This window comes from Rissa tridactyla, chromosome 9 (genome assembly GCF_028500815.1).
Source record: "Rissa tridactyla isolate bRisTri1 chromosome 9, bRisTri1.patW.cur.20221130, whole genome shotgun sequence".
NCBI lineage: Eukaryota > Metazoa > Chordata > Aves > Charadriiformes > Laridae > Rissa > Rissa tridactyla.
This window is the reverse complement of record NC_071474.1, coordinates 7,289,320-7,309,470: the sequence shown is the minus strand read 5'-3', so window position 1 is coordinate 7,309,470 and position 20,151 is coordinate 7,289,320. Positions and strand designations below refer to the sequence as shown.

General features: G+C 47.4%; 1 long non-coding RNA gene across 1 annotated transcript in view; it reads left to right on the top strand.

The window, feature by feature from the left end:
* The first annotated feature begins 19,308 nt into the window (after positions 1 to 19,308).
* Positions 19,309 to 20,151, top strand: part of LOC128914902 (uncharacterized) — a 114,053-nt gene continuing 113,210 nt past the window's right edge. The window contains exon 1 of the long non-coding RNA XR_008468463.1: positions 19,309 to 19,501. This is a non-coding gene — a long non-coding RNA (uncharacterized LOC128914902). The remainder of the gene's footprint in view (positions 19,502 to 20,151) is intronic.

The following is a 20,151-nucleotide window of genomic DNA, read 5'->3' as shown; positions in this document are numbered from 1 at the left end:
CTAGACCTCTCTGGTCGGCTTGCAGGGGCTGGTGGGTGCTGGAAGGTGGGGTCCCCAGAGGTCCCAGGTAAGATACGGCTCATCTATACGTTAGGACGAGGATGCCTATTTGAGCTTGGGGTAGCTCCGTACTCGCCGCTGCGCACAGCATCGGGCTCCATGTCAGTGGTGCGTGGAGAAATGGGGTCGGGGAGAGGAGGTTTTTTTTTCTCTGTGTCTCTGAGCGTGCTGGCAGTACTGCTGTGAATGACAGGTTTTGACTTAAAATAAGACGGTTTCCTTCCTCCTGGGACTTGGCTGTTACAGCTGTTTGCACAGTTGGACTAGATGGGCCCAAAGGAAGTGGGAGCTTCTGGTTGTGCTTGAGCCTGTCGGAGTTAACCCTTTGCAAATAAGAAGGAAACTGAGGCACAGAGAGGTCATGCACCAAATGCAATGCAGCAAGTTTAAATTGGCTCCGTTCTGCCAGATAAGTCAAGACTAACCACAACAGCACATCTGCTGGTGGAGGCTCTTCGCTGTTTATTTTGCTTTTGTTTTGCTGAAAATCCTAGAAATTCTTCCTTTGCTGGCCAAATTGATCCGTGGCCCTAACTCTGTTGGGAGATGGTAACTTTGGTGTCTGTCGGAGCCCTTGAAATCCTTCCCACAAAGGGTTTTCCCTTCCTGTAGGAGGAAGGAGTGCAGCGGGCGTCGCGCAGCCTTGCTGCAGTGCCAGGCACTGGTAATAACCTCATTAGAGGATCTCCTCTTCCTCTCCCTTTTTCTGTCTAGGACCATAAAGCACTTGCAGATGTGAAGGCAGCTTCCAAGCATGGCTCACCTGCTCTTCGCAGCGCTCAGTCTTGATGCAGCTCCAGGGAGCTCTTTAGAAAGCCCTTGTAAAAGTATCAAAAGGGATGACTGGATGTTTTTGTCAGGGTTGGATGTATTGCCTCTGATTTGGTTTTCTGGCCTGGGCTTTGTTGCATTGTTAAAGCTTTATTCTTCTCTGAGTAGCTAAGGTGCCTGGGCAGACCAAAGGTCTAGTTTGCCCAGCGCCCTGCCTCCGAGGCCGTACTTTCCTACTCATTAGTACTGGCTCTGTGCGTGGGACCACTCCGCGGTACATCTGATCTGGATCCCCTGTCGGCATGTACCGAACTTGCACTGGTTTTACTCCTATGTGCGATGTAGGAAGTTGGATGTTATTTAATGCAACGCAGACACCTGATCTGTCAGAATTAATTTGCCAGCACCCTTAGAGCTGGAAAAATGAGTTTTTATTGGAATGGTACTCTAAACCATTTTTTTTATCATCTTTTTGAGCTACAACCGGGCAACAAATGCTGGATTTCATGTGGTTTTTTGAATCACAGCTTTAGATGGTTCATATTAGATGCTTTAGGAAAGAGGATCAGAAGGGGGTAAGTAAGGAGTGATTCTCCTCATACTAATCTCTCAGCTGGTATTAAACAGGCAAGACTGGCCATAACCATATGAATTTTATCTGCCTCTGGTGGTTAAAAAAGAAAAGTACAGCTGGGACATGAAGGAAACCAGCACAGTCTCAGCCCTGAGTGCACACTGCTGACTTATCGGCTTTTAAATTGCTGACAAATGACAAGCTCCTGTAATGATCCAGTTCAGAGGGTACCTTCTTGGAGAAACACAGGGATGCTCCTGGCAGGGTCATTACTGGAAGCCGTTAATCACTGATTTGATATTCAAAGCTGATGGCGAAGTCAAAGCAGGTCAGCATGCTAATGGTCATCAGCGGTGGCAACGACCAATTTCCACAGAATTATTGTCAGCGCAGGCAGCAATAAGCAGCTCAGAAAAAGCAATCTTTTATTTTTAAATGGGAGCCAGTATGGGGTGGGCTGTAGGGGCAGAATGAACCGCTGCCTGACAGGAGGCAGATTTGCTTCTAATTGGGAGAGGCGAGCAGTCAGGAGAGATGCAGCTGTAACTCCAGGGGCAAGCAGCATTTCCCAGCTGAGACCATCTGCTGTCATTTGCAGCTGAGAAATTAAACAAGGTAATGCTTCTGCTTAGCGTGAGGGAGTTGGTGTGCATCACGGGTGAGCATCGGCTGGGGGATACTTGGTCCTAGGCACTGGAGACCTCTCCTTCCTCAACTGCCTGCTCCAGCGTGGGAGCTGGGCAGAGCTGTGTGCTGCCCAGTTTAGAGGTGGAAAAGATGCCAGGAGCTCTCGAAGTCATTGCCCAGCCCTTGTCTGGGAGCACCCTGTCCAGGAAGACTGCGAAATGCCCTTTTGTATCCAGTACTGCTGTTTTCTGACAGCCCTAAAGACAGCCCAGGAACAACGGAGGCAGGTTCATGGTGCGTTTTCCCCTGGTCCCACACGGTGGTATGGAGGTACCCTCTTGGAGCACAGTTGGTGTGAACTGTTGGTGTGCCAACGTGGACAATTTGCTGTGGACCCTCTGATTTTTGTCTTGTGGTTTCCGGTTCTGTTAAAGCAGCTGAGTCGGTTTTCCATGGATGTGAGTTTAAAAGTATTTTGATATTTAGTTCTATCTCTGAACGCTTTGAGTGGCTTTCCCTCAAACATTTTCATTTGCTTTCGTTTAAAGAGAAATGAGAGCACTGATTCCCGCCAGGAGCCAGAAGCGGTGCTCGGCGCCCAGTTATGGTTCAAAGCCGTGAGGGTTTCTCCAGTCTGCAATTATTCCTGCACTCATGGCTGAGGAGCTGCTGTGCAAAATCGGAACAAAAAGACTGTCTTTGCCCTAAAAATCTCCCCATCTAACTCCATCCTGTTATCCCAAACAGTTTTCTTTGGGAAAGAAAGATTCCAGCATCATGTTAGGGATTACTCATTACTCTGAATTATTGACTCGGGGTATGTGAATCCGAGACATCTTGGAATTATTCCCCTACAAAAGCATATGTGGTGTGAGAACAATACCCCTGGAAATGGAGAGAGCAGGACAACAAGCGCTGCTTGGTCACAGTCATGTTTGCTGAAGGCAGGTTTCCATCTAGGGATGAGGCAGGAGCTTCATCACCCTTCACTTCTCTGCCCCTGTGCTCGGGTGGCCTTTCGCTAATGCCAGTTTTACTTGAAATGGACACACTTGTACTAGGAGTTGGACTTGAGACCAGCAATTAATTTCACATAATACCTTTGTTGTCCCTGACTTGGACCAGATTTGAACTGGTGACCTGGAGATGAAAGTCACCATAGTCCCTTAATAGTCCCCCGAGGCGGGCAGGCAGCCTTCTTGCCGGCTGTGCTAAAAAGCCATGGCCAGGCTATTTCCCTGCCTCCCTCAAGTTTAACCCTCTCCCACTCCCCTTCCTTCTCCCCACCTCCTCCAGCTCTCCTTTGCCTGCTGGGCATGACCAGGATAAAAGGAAGAGCAATGAGAGCCATATGCGAAGCCTTTTAACCTCTCTGCAATGGCCTGTGGTGAGTTCGGTTGGGGGCTGAGTCGTCCTGGGGTCCTCTGGGTTGCTCAAGCCTCTGGTCATGGCTTTGAGGGGCCTGCAACAAGTGGAAATGTATTTGCTGGAAAAGAAATGGGAGTGTTCAGGGGTAGAGGACCTGTAACTGGCACCCAATTGAAGAGCACAAGGCTCTCCCTGGTTCCTTTCATTCTCCATCTGATGCTCGTACAGTCTTTACCCTGCTCTAGTCCCCTGCTTCTCCCCATGGCGTGGCAGTGGCTGGTGGGATGAATTGGAAAGCAAATTCCCAGCATCTGTGTTGTTTTAAGTCTGAGTGCAAACACAAGGAATTACCCTTTCCCCTAACACTATCTTCAATCCTCTTCCTAATGTAAACTAGGAAAACCCCTCTGGCCTTGCATCTTTCCGACAAGATGCAGGATCATCCATTTTCCTGTCCTCTGTGTTGCTGAGCCATAAACATGGAACTCCAGAAGCCAGTGTAATACTGGCATGCCCTCAGGTGGGGAGGTCAGTCGAGTGTGGCTGCGTTCCACTCTTTCCTTAGCCAGGAGGTTTATAGCTGAAGCACCCTGCCTTGAGGACCTTCAGAAATAGTGCTTGAAATGTGTTTCTAAAAGAGGATTAGACAAACCTGGGTGTATTCTTGAACAGTTCCAACTGACCGGAGCAGGCAGGGACTCCCTGTTTGCGTGTCTCTTACCTTGACTTGTCTTTGGCCCATCTTCTTGCCTCCTCTTGATGTCCCGGGGCTCCTTGTCTGACCCTGACTTTGCAGTGGGGAAAAGTGGGATTGTGGTGCCCTAACTGAAACCTGGGCTGGGTAAGGAGGGATGGAGACTGTTCCCAACTGTTGACCATGCAATTACCCTTGTGGAGTATCAGTAGCTGTCATCTTGTTCCCAGAAATGTCCAGGCCTCCTCTGGGATGAGAAGTAACCCCTCAGCGCTGGTGAGTGAGTGTGCTTCCACTTGAGGCAAAGGTGCCATGTTTTGGGCTGCATCCTCACCAGCGGAGCTGAGTCTGCCAAGTCTTGTAGCTCTGGTTGGGTGGTGGGGAGGTGGGGTCCTCTGAGGTGTGTTTTATGCAACCTAAAAATCCATGTGAGAGGAAGGAAAAGTGAACTATATCCTAGGAAAATATCCCATTTTGGTGCTGCCCAGGAGGTGTCTTGCTGCGGTCTGGTGAAGACCAAGAAGTGAGGGGTGTGCTTTGGCAGCAGAAGGCGGCAGTGAGGTTTGTGCTGCAGAAAACTCCCGCCCTGGAATGCAAAAAGATTTTTATGGCCACTAATAAATTAAACCTCATGTGTTGCCTCTAAAAATGCAGTGGTAATGAACCAGCCTGAATTTGCAGATAAGGGGAGCGGAGCACAGGGTAACATGCTCGTTTTCCTGAAGTTGCAGGACCATCCGGCGGTATGGTGGGGTGACACGTAGGAGCCCATCTCTCCGGCGCAATAATATTTCCTTCCGGCTTTTGCTCCTCTGCCACAACATACCCAAATATTCTCTTCCAAAATCCTCCCTCTGATTTTTCCTCTAGCAATGCATGGTGTACTTGTTAGTTATCTTTGACAGATTCCTCAGAAAACTGGGATTACTGTCTATCCAGAGGAATGCCTCTCCATTGGGAAAAAAAAAAAAAAGTTCTGAAAATTAAAAAAAAAAAATGCTGAAAACTCCATATGTCCCTTTCTGTCTATTCTCCAGAGCTGTGGTTGCTCAGCAATCCCTTCTTGGGGGCTGGCTGCCAGATTAGTGACACGAGTTCGTTAGGAGGGGGAACACGTTTCTGCAGGTCCCATGCTGAGGAGTGTGCAGGCAGGCGGGAGCTCTGCAAAGCCTTCCACATCTCCCCACCAGCTGATGTGGAAACAGGAGAGGCACCCTTTCCCCAGCTAATATTTTTTTTTTTTTCTTTTCCCTCAGTCCTAGCCCTCTTTCACAGATGTCTTAAGGACCTTACAAAGTCTCTTGCCTGTGGGCTCTTGGCCCTGCCGAAGCAGAAGGTGCCTGCGGGCAGAGTAACCCCCTCTTGGACAGCTGGATGAAGACATCACTCGTCAGGCATCAGCCCTCTCCAGGTAACAAATCTCTCGCTCCTGCTTTGCAGGAATGTCTGCAGTCACACGCTCGCTCGCACCTGAGGCTGTCAGCCTTCAAAGCCCCTTCTGCCCCACACCCCCCGCTCTCCCGGGCTGACCCCCTCCAGCTGCCTGGGAGGAGGAGAGGTGCACGCACATCCCGGGTTGGGATTCGGTCCTGTGCAGCCTGAGCAGGCTCCAGTCCCAGCCAAGCACCTCCTGGCTGTCGGGGCAGTAAGGAAATACCAGCGCAGGGCAAAAGGGAAGAGAACAAACTTCTGCTTCCGTGCTGGAAGGGGTTGTGAGGATCTGGCGCTGCCCTCCTCCCTGAGCTGCAAGCCCCTTCTCCTTCCTGCCTCCTCCTGTCCACCCAACCTGGCTGCTCCACCTAGCCCCCATTGCTACCTGTGCCTTCTGACCTCCCCTACTCTATAATAACAGCATTAATAATAATGATCACTTTAATCTTTTTTTTTTTCTTTTCCCCCCACCCCGGGGGTGACAAAGTGCAATGGGAGAGCATGAGAAAGGATTTACGTGAGCGTGAAGGGCTCCAGTGCAGGAGGTTACTCCTGGTCGGTGAATTAGTGTCCCTTGGTGTCTTGCCACAGGGAGGTGATGAGATGACAACTCGGTCATCCTGCTGTCACGCAGGAGAAAAATGAAAGAGTGTTCAGCAGCAGGAGTGAGGGCTGGCAGTCCTGAGAGGGACCATGCCTGCTGTATGCCGCCTGACACCAGGAGATGGGACCAGCTGTGAAGGCTGTGGCTGAGTTGTCTGTTTAGAAACAGGTTTGGGGTTTAGGTCCACGGCCAGTGAATTTTGGCTGGTCTGCTCCATCCAGGGATCAGCCAAGAAGATCATATTCCCCTTGCGTAACAACATGAAGTGCAGTATCAGGGAGTACATTCTGCCTCAGAAATTGCGTTGCAGTAGATCAGATGATTGACTTGTTAAGCTTTCTGGTTCTCAGTAGGGTTTTCACTTTGCACGCTGTCAAAAGCCAATTTTATTTTTTTTTTTGAGTACTGCATCTGCCTTGTGCTGTGCTGTACGTGGGGAATGGGGTCTTTGAAGCACTATTATGTTTTTTTGCTGGAGAAGCATCTCCTTAGAACAACAGGAAATATTTCTGCGGTCCTTGCCATGTGTCCCAAAGCGTGGATTGCCTCTAGCACATGAGAAAGGTGCTGAAAATAGCAGCATGTGGACCTTGGGGTGAGGGGGACTAAAAAAAATAATAAATGGACACATGGTAGGCACCAGGAGAGAGGCAGTGATAGAGCCCTTCCAGGGAAAACGACCCTCCATTATGGGTCATGGAGTTAAACGCAGATGTCTTGAATTGTAAGTAGCCGGAGGAAGCAGAGCAGAGCCATCGCGTGGTTTCCAGGAGAGGGTTTGCCCGGCGGGCAAGGCTGATGGGATGTCGGCCACGGTGCGAGACAGCAGAGCCCAACTTGGATATTAGCTCGGGGGATGGCAGGGCAGCCCTGCCTGGGGCTCGCCAATCGTTCCGGCCCCTCAGCTGCCCAGGAGCAGGTCCCAGGTTGGCTTTCATCCTGTCCTGCAGTCTGGGAGCTCTCTGCCTCCCTGCTCACTCTTAGAATAGTTTTGATTTTATTTTTTTTTTTTTGCTTGAACTTTTGGGAGGGGAAGGGAATTTATGGCAGAGAAAAAAAGCAAGCAACTTTGGCCAAAGCCATGCCTCATGCATGGTTTTGTCAGAGTGAAGATTCAAAGTTTGATCTCATATATATATATATATATATATCACTGGGCAATCCCACCTTTTGCTTGCAGCCTTAAGCCTTGAGAAAAGAGGACCCTTAAAATAAATCAAACTCATTATGGGTGAGAATTGGGAATATGCCCTGAGAGGGGAACGGAAGAACTATCCTTCCCAGGCAAACCTGGGTCCTGCTGCTGGGCTAACCTCTGCTGCAGGGAAAATTGTTTATATTTCAGTTACTGAGATATGAAAAATAAAAAAAGGGAAAAATCAGTGATACTTTAAAAAATAGTAATAAGGAAGCGGTGACAAATAGCTGATCCACTTATTTGCTTCTGGAGGAGCACCATGATGGAGTGTGTAAGTGCCTGGCAGCAGTTCTCCCTCCTGTGCTCTTCTCACCTCCTGGATCTGAAGGCTTGGCCAGCCGGAGACTGTCCGGTGCTTTCCATCAGTTCTCCATTCATATTGCTTGCGTCCTTCGTAGTGAGTGAAAAAGAAGGAAAAACACAGCTCGAAAAATAAAGGTGAGAGAGATTACGAGGTATCATCCTTTTGTTAAGCATGTGCTTGGAGATCTCTTGGCAAAGTTTTCCTTTTGAAGCTGAATTTGACTGTATTTCTTAACGAAGGGAAGGAGTTTCAGCTGCAAAAGTGCTGTGCAATGAGACACTGAGCTCAGCTCACTGCAGCAAAAAAGGACCTGGATTCTGACCTCACCCGGGCTGCAGGCAGTTGCAGGAGGAATAAAAAGTAAATCTGGGCTTATTGCCATGAGTAATATGATGTCTTTACATCCTGACCTGATTGTATTAATTCTTCATGGCAAATATCATATGGAAGTGGCTGATTAGTACCTAGCAATGAGAGTGGTATTGGCCATCTGGTGCGCTTGGAAGAAAAAAAAAAAACAAAACAAACCAAAAACCACCACGTAATCAAGATGAAACAAAACTGAAGAAACATAAGTCTTTCAAATAATGAATTAGGTGGATTCATTAAATTTCAGTTCAGGTTTGTCTTTGCTGACACTTGCGTGTGGGCAGGTCGTGAAGCGGCTGCACGGCTGTAGCTGGGAGAAAAGAGGCTGAGGGCGTGCAGTGAATCGGGCTCATTTTGCAAGTAAAACTCCGTAAGAAACCAGTGGTGTTTTACCTGACTTACTGTCAGGTTTTCCTTTGTTCTGGGCAACCCTCTGTTGAGTGTCTATGAGTCCTTACCCAGGGAGTGCAGCTTGTTTAGAGGCAAAATTAATTAAAGTCAACTTTTTCTTTCCCTGAGTTAAAGCAGACAGGGAAACCGATCTTTTTCTTATGTTTTACCTAAGCTCGGAAAAAGCATCTGAGGCTGGTCTGGCAAGGCAGTCGTATAAATCCTTTCCTTTAAACTCTGCTCACATCTGGCTGCACAATGACAGGCAGCTCGGGGACAAAAGACCTGTCTGTGCATTTGCTCTTGTTGATTTATTTTATTATTTTTTTTTTCCCCTTCCCCGCAGTCCCGAGAGAAGGTGGTATGAGAGAATGGCACTCTGCATAGACCTGAGGAACCCTGCAGAAGCTCCTCTTGGGGTTTGGCAGCAGAGATGTCCCATGAGATCTACCACGGCTGAGGGTCGTCTTCTGGGGCGTGCACGCTTACTGACTGAGATTAGCCTTCAGATGCTACGATATTGGGACTTTTGCTGAAGAATTTTTTGCTGCTGTTAGAAGTAGCCAGGAGGAGCCCAGCTTGGTTTGGAAAACAGGGTGGGAAGCTTGAAATGACTACTAGAGGGCTCCAGGGGGATGACAAAGTGGCCGGGTTCCTTGGATGGGTGGGGAGAGCAGTCAGGGAACCTGGGTTTGAGTCAGTGGTTTCCATCTGTGTAAGGGTTGGCCAGAGGTGAGCTTCAGCTTGCTCATCAGCCAAATGTCCTTGCTGGACTGGCCACTCGTGAAAGACCTGGGTGTGCCAGAAGTTTACTGTGCTCTGCAATGCTTCCTCCTGGAAAGTTTCATTTATTTTTGCTAGCCATGGCTTTCCTGCACAGCACCTATGTGGGCTGTGAATAAGTGAGTTTGGATGGCAGGGCACTGGAATGGGTGGTGGAAAGGGGATGAGACCTCTTGGCTGAGACTGTAGAGACCACGTCTGTATGCTCGCCCCCCAGAGCTTGACTAATCCAATGCTAAATCCCTGGAATCAAGGAGTTCTTGAAGGCAACACCAAGGATGCTAAGAAGTGGTGGATAAATTTATCAAGAAAAGCTCATAGAGCTTCACTTGAACAGCATACGCTGCTATAGATTAGGTTTAGGTTCAAATGTACAGACTATTACTCCTGTGGCTTTGACTGTTGGTCAGACGACACATCCCCTGCGTTGGGATGCTGCAATGCTTGGGCAGTGGTCTGGGAGTTCAGTGCTGCTGTTGTGATGCTGCTCAGAAGGGAATAGACTAGAGCAGACACACCATGAGGGCTTGTTCCCGTCTCTTGGAGGGGGGTGTGTGTGGGTGCTTCTACCATGTGGCATCAAAATAGATGGTTTGGGGCAGTCCCTTTATGTTTGACCTAAAAAGTCACCATAATAAGCATTATGAAGAATCGCTGCAAGTTGCTGCTGAGTTGCAGGATAAGACGAACATTTAGGGAAACATCTTTCCTCCCTTCCCCAGACTCAGCTTCAATCCCCGCCTCTCCTCCCCTCTCCCTGTGTGGCCCTTGTGCTCTCCTGAGTGGCTGCAGGTCTGGGGTGCAATGGGTTGTTTTCCACGGGTTTAAGAGTGATTGGGAAAAGGCGGTGTTTGGCCTGGGGTGGTTCACAGCCTCCCCACACACAGGACGCCCCGCAGCCCCGACCCCTGCTCTTCATGCTGGTGGAGCATCACGTGTGAGCACCATCTTCAGCTGCAGACTGAAGGAGTTATCTCTGATAACAAAACTGCTCTTCTGAGAAAGAAACAGGGCACTGAGTGTTCAGAGGGAAGCAGAAGCGTGAAGGTACCCACTGAACAAAGCAGCGCTATGAACCTGCATGGGAGGCCAGATCCCTTGGTCCCAGCTTATAGGGAGGAACTGAGTGCCTTTGTCTTTATTCTCCATTTACTACATGCCTAACGAACTCTGGTTTTGCTTTTAATTTAAGCCTGCCCTTCTTCCCCCCCTCCCCCCCCCCCCAAAAGTTACTGATCAATGCTATAATCCAGCCTGATTGCTCGGCAGACCAGCAGTGCTCTATAACCATGGTCTTTTTAACAGGCTCCTTATTAAGTGTGCTGCTCGCCAGGTAAACAAGCCGGGGGAAGGCTGCTGCGGAGTGATGTATTTCCCAAACACTCCGGAGTTGCCAAAGCTGTGGACCAAAGTGTATGTGTGTGTGTGATCAGAGCCATGAGAGAAAGTCATTTGTCACTGGCTGTACTGACAGATGCTCTTAATTGTCCACGCCTTTCTCTGAAGGATGAGTCATGGTCGTGCTGGGAGAGCAGCAAGGGTTTTTTCTTCCTCGGGTTGCAGAATAACTGTAAGCAGTAGATGTATACGCTTACTGCAAAAAGCCCTAAATTTGTGATATTCGTGGAGAAACCAAGTTCCCAGGACACAGCCAGCACCTTATATCCCCTATTAACGGTTGGACTTGATGATCTTAAAGGTCTTTTCCAACTTAAACGATTCTATGATTCTATTTAAGCGGCTGCCGGAGGATCCAACTTGATGATGTTGCAGGATGAAGGCTTACGTGCTGTGGGCTGAGACTGTGCAAACACCCTCCCGTCTTCCCAGCCCTGTTCCACCTTCACTAGATGAGGTCTTCCCCGGGTTTATTTCCCGTAGGATTGTAATGATGCATTTCAGACTTCTACTGTAGATATTAAGCTGGTTCCAGGGAGGTATTTTGTGGCTGTGGCGGCTGATGGTTGCAGTGAGCCGGGGTGTGGTGACCCCGGCATGTCCCTCTCTTGGTACTGCAGGTTTTGCTCTTCTCAAAGGTGCGGGGCTGCTGCTGGAAATCGCGCTGTTGATCTCTGGAAGGTGGCTGTCAGGCTGTGAGCAGCTAAGAGTCTGACTGCAACTTTCCTATTTATTTTACTTAAAGATGCAAACAACAAGCAGGCGGGAACCACTCTTGATCATTCACAAAATCCGTCTGGGTTTTGCACCAGTGACCTGCAGGTCAAAGGCTTCGTGCCCTCTTCAGTCCCAGAGAATCGAGCCTATTGTTGCCCACGAACTGCAGGTACAGCCTGGCTTTCAGCCACTGCTTGCTTTTGAAGCCTGGTATGCAGCTTCGGAGTGTCCCCTCATTGTCACACTTCAGCTTTTCACACCATGTTTTCGTATCCGAAGGCTAACAAAGCGGGATGGGGATCGGCAAGCCATGCAGCTTGTGATGGGCCAGACCCAGGCTCCTTCATCCCTCTCCTTCTCTCCAAGGTTGTTGTGGCTTGGGTGAAGCTCTACCTGGTGGTAGAGCTGATCAGCCCACCATCTCCTGCAGCCCGTCTTGGAGACCATGTCATGAAATGCAGACCACAGGTCCCTCCCCATCGCCTGCCAGCCCGTTCCTTGTGTAGCTCCTATATATGAACCTCTGATTTCATGCCCTGGGGAAGCATCTTTGTGATAGCATGCCCGAAGGTGGATGCTATGTTGAGGCCAAATTGGTATGTTATCCCATTTTTTACATGGCCGGTGTGAATGCAATGAGCGGTTAGGTGTTGTCTCTGCATGGCTGCTTCCAGCGGCAAACATTTTGCTCTGGGATCGCTCCATTTCCCAGAGAAGTGATTTTTATTCCCCCCCCCCCCAATATTTCTCCTATGGACTCCTGATATTTGTTCATTACTAATCTAACCATAAACAGCCTCTTGCTTGAAAGCAAGCCTTTGCCAGCTGATTATGGGAAACCTAAAATACACTGAACTCTGATTCATCAGGGTGTGATAAGATTTGATCCTTTTATAACTGGTATGTGGATGACTGATGGCTTTATAAATAATAATATCATGTGACTAATATGACACATAAATTATAATTAATAACAACATTCCATGGGGTGGGAAGGGTGGATTCAGCCAGACACCTTTCCCACCCCATCCCCATCTGAAACAACACGTCTGTGGCAATAAAGCAAGTGTTAAAAGTACACCTGGCGTGGCACAGCATATAATAAATGCCACAGAGTGAGTCACAAATAAAAAAAAAAAACCACCAAAAAACAAGCTTCCATTGATGAAAAAATTAAGGGAAAGATAATCAGCAAGTGACATCAGCTGTGACTGACGGCACTGTGCAAATATGCATAATTATGCAAGCAATTTGCTTAGCATCGATGGTATCTGTTAGGAGGTAAAACCAGCCTGGTGCGCTGTGGGAAGGTCCACGCAAATCGCAACGGGGCCAGCGCCTGCGAACCTGATTTAGAGCTTCACCGAACTATGGATCGTCCCTGCAACCACTTGGCCTCTGGGGAGCTGGAACGGTTTCTGCTACCTGCCTTTTCCATGTGCCGGCCACAGCTGTGACCAAGGCAGGGATAACTCCCACCTCCAGGGATCAGCTGACTAGGCAAATATATAATTGCATTTATTTGGTTAAAGGAAAAAAAAACCCAACACTCAAAACACCTTATAGCAACCTTAATATACGTTTGTTTATTTGTTCCAATGTTAGCAGGACTCCAACATGCTGTTTTCAAAATATTCTCGTTTCTCTCCAGTGGTTTTACTGCTTCCAAATACGTTCCGTGCCCCAGCTCAGCAGTAGGCAGTTATTTAAAACAATACATTTCTCTTAAGTGCGGGGTTTTCTCAGAGGTCTTGGCTTGTTCAGACTTTAACTAGGCTTTTGCATGCGAATTTAATGTGTCATTGCGGCATACTTAGGAATAATTAATATAGAAGGGTTACTTGTAAATTAGTACTAGGGACAGATTTGTGAACCCAACCCCAGCAGCGTTTTTCCTTTAAACGCTCGAGCCGATGACAGGTTTGATGTGAGAGTGTCAAGTGACATTTACTAGCCAGGAGTATTTATATTCTGGATGTGTGTGGTGGGAGGTTTTGGGTTTTTTCCCCCCCCCTCACTTTTTTCTCTTCCCAAATTTTGCAGCTGCGCTTTGATTCACACGAAGCGGCCAAAGCTGCGAGTTTAGAGTGTTCCAGTTCGTTCCCTCGTTAGAAACCAGAATGGCAATTCCAGTGACCCCCCCGGGGAAAGGGGCTGTGGTGTTTTACCTCCAATATGAAGGCAGGAAAACTTATCTCGTGAAATCTTCCCTGAGATACGGTGAATATAGATGTATCTGCTACAGCGTGAAGCTTTTCTCTGTTAAACGCCACAGAAGGCTGCAAATACTTTGGGGGTGCAAGAGGCAGCTCTTTTGCTGCCCAGGAAAGGTGACTCCTTATTAACTGCAACATCTTTCCGAAAGCGCAACATAAAATATTTGGGAATTTATTTTTTTATTTTTTTTTTTCCCCAAATGTAAAATCAATCAATTGGAAAACTGCAAATTCCCTCCTAAAAGCTTAGAGGGGAGGGAAAGCCCTCCTGTTTCAGGATGCAAACTGGCTTGTTACTGAAGGGGATTGGGAACAAACCTCCCCTGAAACAGCTGGGGCCGATCCCCAGCGGAGTCAGGATGCGGGACCAGATGGTCAGGCCTCCTTTGACAATTCTATTCTTTATTTACATGAAAACACACTTTTGGTTGGGGGAAAAAGAATTGCAACCAGTTCTGCTGTGAGCGAACGTAACGAAAATGGAAAAACTTCTCTATTCTGACAAGTTTACTGCCTTTTTGACTGTCGTATCACTGGGAATATCAAACAAGGAGCAAGCAGATCAAGAAGGGAAAGCATCAGCTCTTTTTTTGGCTTCCCGGGACCAGCAGAAATCCAGAGAAAAATTGCTGGTGGTTGATATATCGACCTGTTTTCATTAGAACTTCAGTGTTTCTTTCAGCTGAAAGAGAAGATATGATATGTCTTGATTAAATGAAATGTCATCTGAGTGTTGAATTAATTACGTAGAACATGGGCAAGGACTTGGGATTGTATTAATTTGGCTGCTCTGGAGAAAACATCAATAGGCTGTTTGCGAATGATAACTTTATACTCTGTCATCTTCTACGTAGGCATCTCACAGCTCTTTGCAAACATTGATGTATTAAGCTTGGTCGAGGTAGGAAAGCATTAAAATTCCTCTTTTGTACAAGCCAGAGTAGCATTGAGAAAGCTTTTCAGGCTTTTCCTCTGCAGTTCAAAGGCAATGGGGGTTTGATGTGCAAAGGTGGGCAGGACTGGACCCTAAATAAACCATTAAAAGCCTTTCTGGTGCCTCAGTCCTACTGAGTTGCACAGGATCGGCAGAAGAGCTGGTAAGAGAAGACCAGATTTCCATGGTTTTCAGCGCTGTAGTTTTAAAATTAGTATTAAGTTGTTCCCTGCCTGGTGGTTTATTAAGAACCAGCCACAGCCAGGCTTTGGCAAAGATCAAGGTGATTTTTACAAGCCCAGGTTGACTCAAGTGAGTTGTCATGTACTGCTTTCTGGGAAAAGGCAATTATAACTCAGGAGGTTCTGATTTGGAAATTATTTTGGCAGATGCATTCTTTTTAAATATATTTATGCATGCTAAAGCAGTAGTGAAGATGAGGCGATGGGAAAGGTGACTCAAAGCAAAAGTCTGAGTGGGGTCATGTTGTATTTCAGAGAAGTGCTAAAAGCAAATTTTAAGATATTCCATGGGCTTACCACCGCATTTGAAAGGTCGCTTAGGGCTTGAGGACGGGCTCTGTGTGACTCCTGGAACTTTGTAAAAGTGCTTGAAACCTGCCTTTTTGAAAGACCACGTGGGCAGAGATGCAATGGCTGATCTACCCACAACATCTGAGCCCTGGTTCGGGTTATATTAGGGACAAGGCAGGATAATCGTGCGGGTTCGCTGCCTGCTCAACCCTTCACCTTCTCCTAAAGGTGGCCCAGGCAGATTCTGTTACGTATGGCAGCGCAGAGCCCTCCCCAGCCAGGTAGCGTATATAAATAGCAGGAATCGTTACTGGCAATTGTCGTGTGAGATTTTATCGTGCAGGCGTAGTTTTATGGTTGTTATTTATTTTTACGGTTCGTTGGATCCAGGCCCCCAATTTACTTCATAGCTCTCCAATGTCAACAATTATCAGGCAGCTGCTAATTGGGGCTGGATCGGGATCAGCGGCCTATCGCTGAAAATCTCTGTGGGTGACATTTCTGACACCCCCGAAATCAATGGCAACAAGCCCAATGACACCGAGAAAGCCAGAAACTTCCCATCTCCAATGACAGGTCTGCAGAACTCAGAACGAATCCCGATTTCCATACCGATAAAAGCTAACGAAGCGTGGAGGAGCTTCATTAAGTCATAAGCAGTTTTTGCATTGGTGGCTGGATGCAAGGGAGGGATCACAGGGTTTTTTTTGTGTTAGTGGTTGTATAACCGTGTAGGACAGTGTTCTGGAGAACTCAACCTTTGGATGATGATGAGAGAAAGACAAAAGGTAAGGGAAGAAGGAAGCATTATGACGTCATTAGAAGATACAGGAAAAGAGTAAAAGCATTGACCTTTTTGACAACATTTCTTAAATTTCAAATTCCCCAAAAAAGTAGCAAAAATTCAAAAATAAAATGTAGACTTGGCCATAATTTGCTTCCAAAAAAAAAAAAAACCCCACCCCAATGACAACCAAAATGTCAGCTGTAATTTTTGGTCTCAGAACCTATTTAAGCCTTTAGTTAAATTCAGGTTTTTTTTCTATGCGTCTTCTATGGGGCAAAATAGTAAAAAATGGTGTTCCCCACCTGCTCTACTAGTGGCAGAGACCAACGTGTGCTACGTGACCCTTGCTGTCCCTGTTGCCACCTGTCCCGTTGCTTTCAGGGGGCAGAGCCTGCAGACCCCGTGACAGCTGTAGTGCAGGAGGGGCAGGAGTTCGGCACCTCCAACCTGCCTCTTCTGCAGGCGGAGGTGGCAGATCGTGGTAATCTTTCCGAGCAGCGCGAACAGTTGACGTATGTGCACTGAGGACAATTTTAAAATGTGGGTTTAATAGATTTTTAAAAATCTAAGCCACTCTCGGTGGTGTTTTTCTGTCCGAGAAACCACTAAATCTGTCGTGCTCTGCTTGTGTGCCATGCAGGGAGGTTGCAAACACCCCAGAAATGATTCCCCCAGCCCTATATTTCACCTTCCTTTTGATTGCTCTGTCATTTTAAGACTTTAGATAATAGGCCATTATTCTCAGAATTGCTGTTATATTTTATTAATAGGATGGGGGGGAGAAATTTATTGTCACAAACTCTGAAAGATTTGCACTTGGAGCGCTCACAGCTCTTGAAAAGGGCAATTCATTTAACTGCCTCATTTGATGGATGTAGACTCTCGTCTCCTCCTCCCTACTTTTCCAGGTCCTACCAGCATTTGCAGCCCGTCGGGGCAGGTCCCCTTCAAGGTTGGCGGCAGGACCGGCAGTTTGGTCTCTTGGTTTCCAAGCATCGTCTGGAGCTGATCCTCCGCCAGATGCGGCGGTGGGTTGTAGTGGTGGAGGCTGGGTTAGTGCTGGTGGCTGGAGCCCAGAAGATCTGAGTTTTCCTCTCGCATCTGTGCGTGTGGGTGTGTGTACACGTACGTACAGCCAGAACAAGTCTGTTCCTGTTTGAGAGATCAGTGTCAAAAGTGTATTTTGTAAGAGCTGGCCGGGCTCCTGTTTCCACATTACTAACCAAAAGCAGTTAGCTGGTTTTTTTGGGGGCCTCTGCTTTTCCAAATCAGTGCGCGGCTCTGTCTCTTCCTTTAGAAAAAGGAAGGGAAGGACATGCTCCAGAGCCATTTCTACAAAAAACCTCTCTGTTGAAGGCGCCTTAGCAGTTTGTCCTGGTTTGGTGGGGCTGGGTATGACAGTGTGGACAACTTGTGACTGCAGCGGTAAGGGAAGGGAAAATCCCGGCTGGGGGATGGGGACCGACTTGCAAAAAGGTTTCTGCTCCCCTGGTGCTCTCAAGAAAGGAGCAAGTACAGACACGTTGGATCTAGCTGCGTCTCTCCCTTTGTCTCTACAAATCGTACCTTCTCCAAAGCTCCAGATGCTTAGTGCAAGGAGGGTTTTTTTACCCCAAAGTGTTTGAACACCTGAGGCTGAAATTCCTGTTCTCACTTCTGCCTTCCCTTCCCCAGGCTGGGTGTTTCCTTCATTCGTTATCCCTGGTTGGGGGGTAAGCTACTGATTGCAGTGTCCTGCAAGCGCCCATAATTCTCTTCGGTGAAAAGCATCATCCGGGGGTATTTTAAGCATCACTATACTGTTGGGGATGGGGAGAGGAGTAATGTATGTTGGACCAAGTGGCTTTGTGAACCCCTCGGTGGCTGTGGGCATGTCAGTGGCCGGCCCGGCCCAGCCTCCGCTAGGAGGAAGAGGAGGGGGAAGGAAGGAAGGAAGAAAGGATGGAGAGCATGGCTTGCTCCAGTCAGTGCCTTAACCCATCCCGCTGCCCCTGGAGTTGTAGCATCTGGGGCGGGGGGGGGGGCAAACAGCAAGAGGTGGCCCTCAGGGGAAATAAGACACCTGTGTGGGAATCAGCTTTAGTTACTAGCCCTTGCCTGACTGTTGGTTGGTTTTTGGTTGGTTTTTTTTTTTTTCTTCTTTTCCTTTGACACATTTTTCTCCAGCTCCTTTTTCTGTCAGACCCAGAAAAAATGGTATTTAATCTGCAGATACAGCCTACAGCTGGAGTAAATGTATGCATACCTGCACCTTTGACTGGGTTGAGGTATTTGTCGGGGGGAGCAAAAGTGCTTCCATATTCTTGGATGAGGGTTGTGCATTTTATGCAAAGGGGGAAATATAAATTCATAGCTACCCATTACAGAAGTAGCAGCTGGTCTTATTAGATGTGTTTGTCTCCTAACTGATGTGATGCAGTCACCAAAGTGCAGGTTTATGGTCTGAAAGAGGACGGTGCAGCCCGGCCTGTGACAGCTGGAGGACGGGGGGGGGCTCTATGAATCCCCCACGGCCAAACTGGGTGGTGGTGGTGGGTGCTGGAAAACAGCTGTCCTGACAGCCAGCCTGTGCACGGAGCTCCTGGGGATCCTGCCTTTACCTTATTAATGCAAAGACCTCAATGACATAAACCAACATTGACAAGTTGGTATCCCGTATGGAAGGATTTGAAGATGATCTTTCCTGGAAGAAATGCTCCCAAATATTCTTATTGATGGAGTTGGAAAGAGAAATGGGAATTACTGACTCCCTGTTCAATCTGCAACCGACAGATCCAACTGTTGAAAGAAATCAGTTGGGAAGTCAGTGGGTGCTTTCTGATGTTTTAGTGGTTCATTTCCAATGTTTCTAGTCGTACCCTTTCAAATCTCAAGCTTCAAAAATCCCTGATTAGGTACAAACAGTATGGGCTGGTTTCCAAAGCTGCTGAGCTGTTAAGAACATTTTGACAATGAGAACGGGCACGTTAGATGCCCAAATATACACTCCAGAGCCCAGGTTTAAGCGTCTGGGTTTTTACGCTTTGTTTCTACTGTCTGCACCTTTAAAAAGTAGAAAACAGCTACCATGTCGCTCCCTACTTATCATTAATCCAAACGATTTGAAGATAGTTCATTGTGTTATAAATCAGTCCGTTCCCTTTCTTAATTCGCTTTGTTGCGAGTTGTCAGGCTATAGAAGTTTTCTGTGCATTAACACAATAGATCTTGCGTTGTCCCTGCTGTTTTCTGAGCACCGTACGGCTAGCAGCAGTCAGATTTATACATTTTTTTCCCATTTTGAAGTTTTCTCTCGTTAGGTTGAGTTCTCATGCAGCTGCTTCTGTCTCTCTGCTGGCTACTGAATCTTTAAGGTCCCGTCATTTCTTGGGGGATGGGGCTCAAAAGGTCCCTGGGGAGAGCTGCTTTGCATCCTAAACTCAGGAGCAAGTGTTACAGGTCCCAATTTGCAAACAAGGAACTGCTGACACTAATTATCTTGGTTGCTTATTTATCTCTTGATAGTTACTGCAATCCAATTAAAATCATTGTTCCTTGCAGGTGGCGTATTCCTCCATTTGAATTTCGGGAGACATAAACCACAGCAGCTTGGGGGGAAGATCCTTCTGTGACGGGAAAATTTACTTTTGAAAATTTGCTGTGAAATTCACTTTTGTTTAAAAGAAGAAAAAGAAAAAAAAAAACTTAAAAAATGCAGAGACTATGGAGTGATCACAAGCCTCCAGCAGTGGAGATTTAAGAGGGTAAATATTGTTAACTTGCTTAGAACCCTTAAATCATGATTCGATTTTAATGATATTGGATAAATGAGGTCTTGAATTACCAACAATTTCTGAGAAAATTGTCGAGAGAAAGCAGATCTATGCACGCCGGGGCGGAATGTGTTTTAGAAAAAAAAAAAAAATATAGTTTCGTTTTTTAAAAAATTCTCACCGTCGTCTTTCAAGTGGTTCCTGAGAAAATTATCTTTAAGTAACTGCAGGGAATTGGCATGGTGATTTAGAGTCGGGCTGAAAACGTGGGTGCACGTGGGTCCTGACAGTGAAATTGGAAGTAACGTATACGCTGAGCTATGAGACGGCCATTGCTTTAATGAAAGGCATAACGGTGACACTGCATGAATTTAATATTTAGCCGGTGACGTTTGCGCTTCGCGAGAGCCCAGGGGAGGCAATTAGGAGGGCTGTAGAAGGAGGGAATAATTTTACCTGTCACGTTTCTAAGTGGGCAGCTCTCCGTGTGTGTGTGTGCCTATGTATGCGTATTTGTATGTCTGTGACAGAAATTAATGGAATAGAGAGGCTTGGCGGGGACTGTCAAGCCTGTGGTTAGAGGTGGGGAAGGAGCTATTTGCAAACCCACAAGATTTATTTGTGGAACTGGTGGGTAGGTG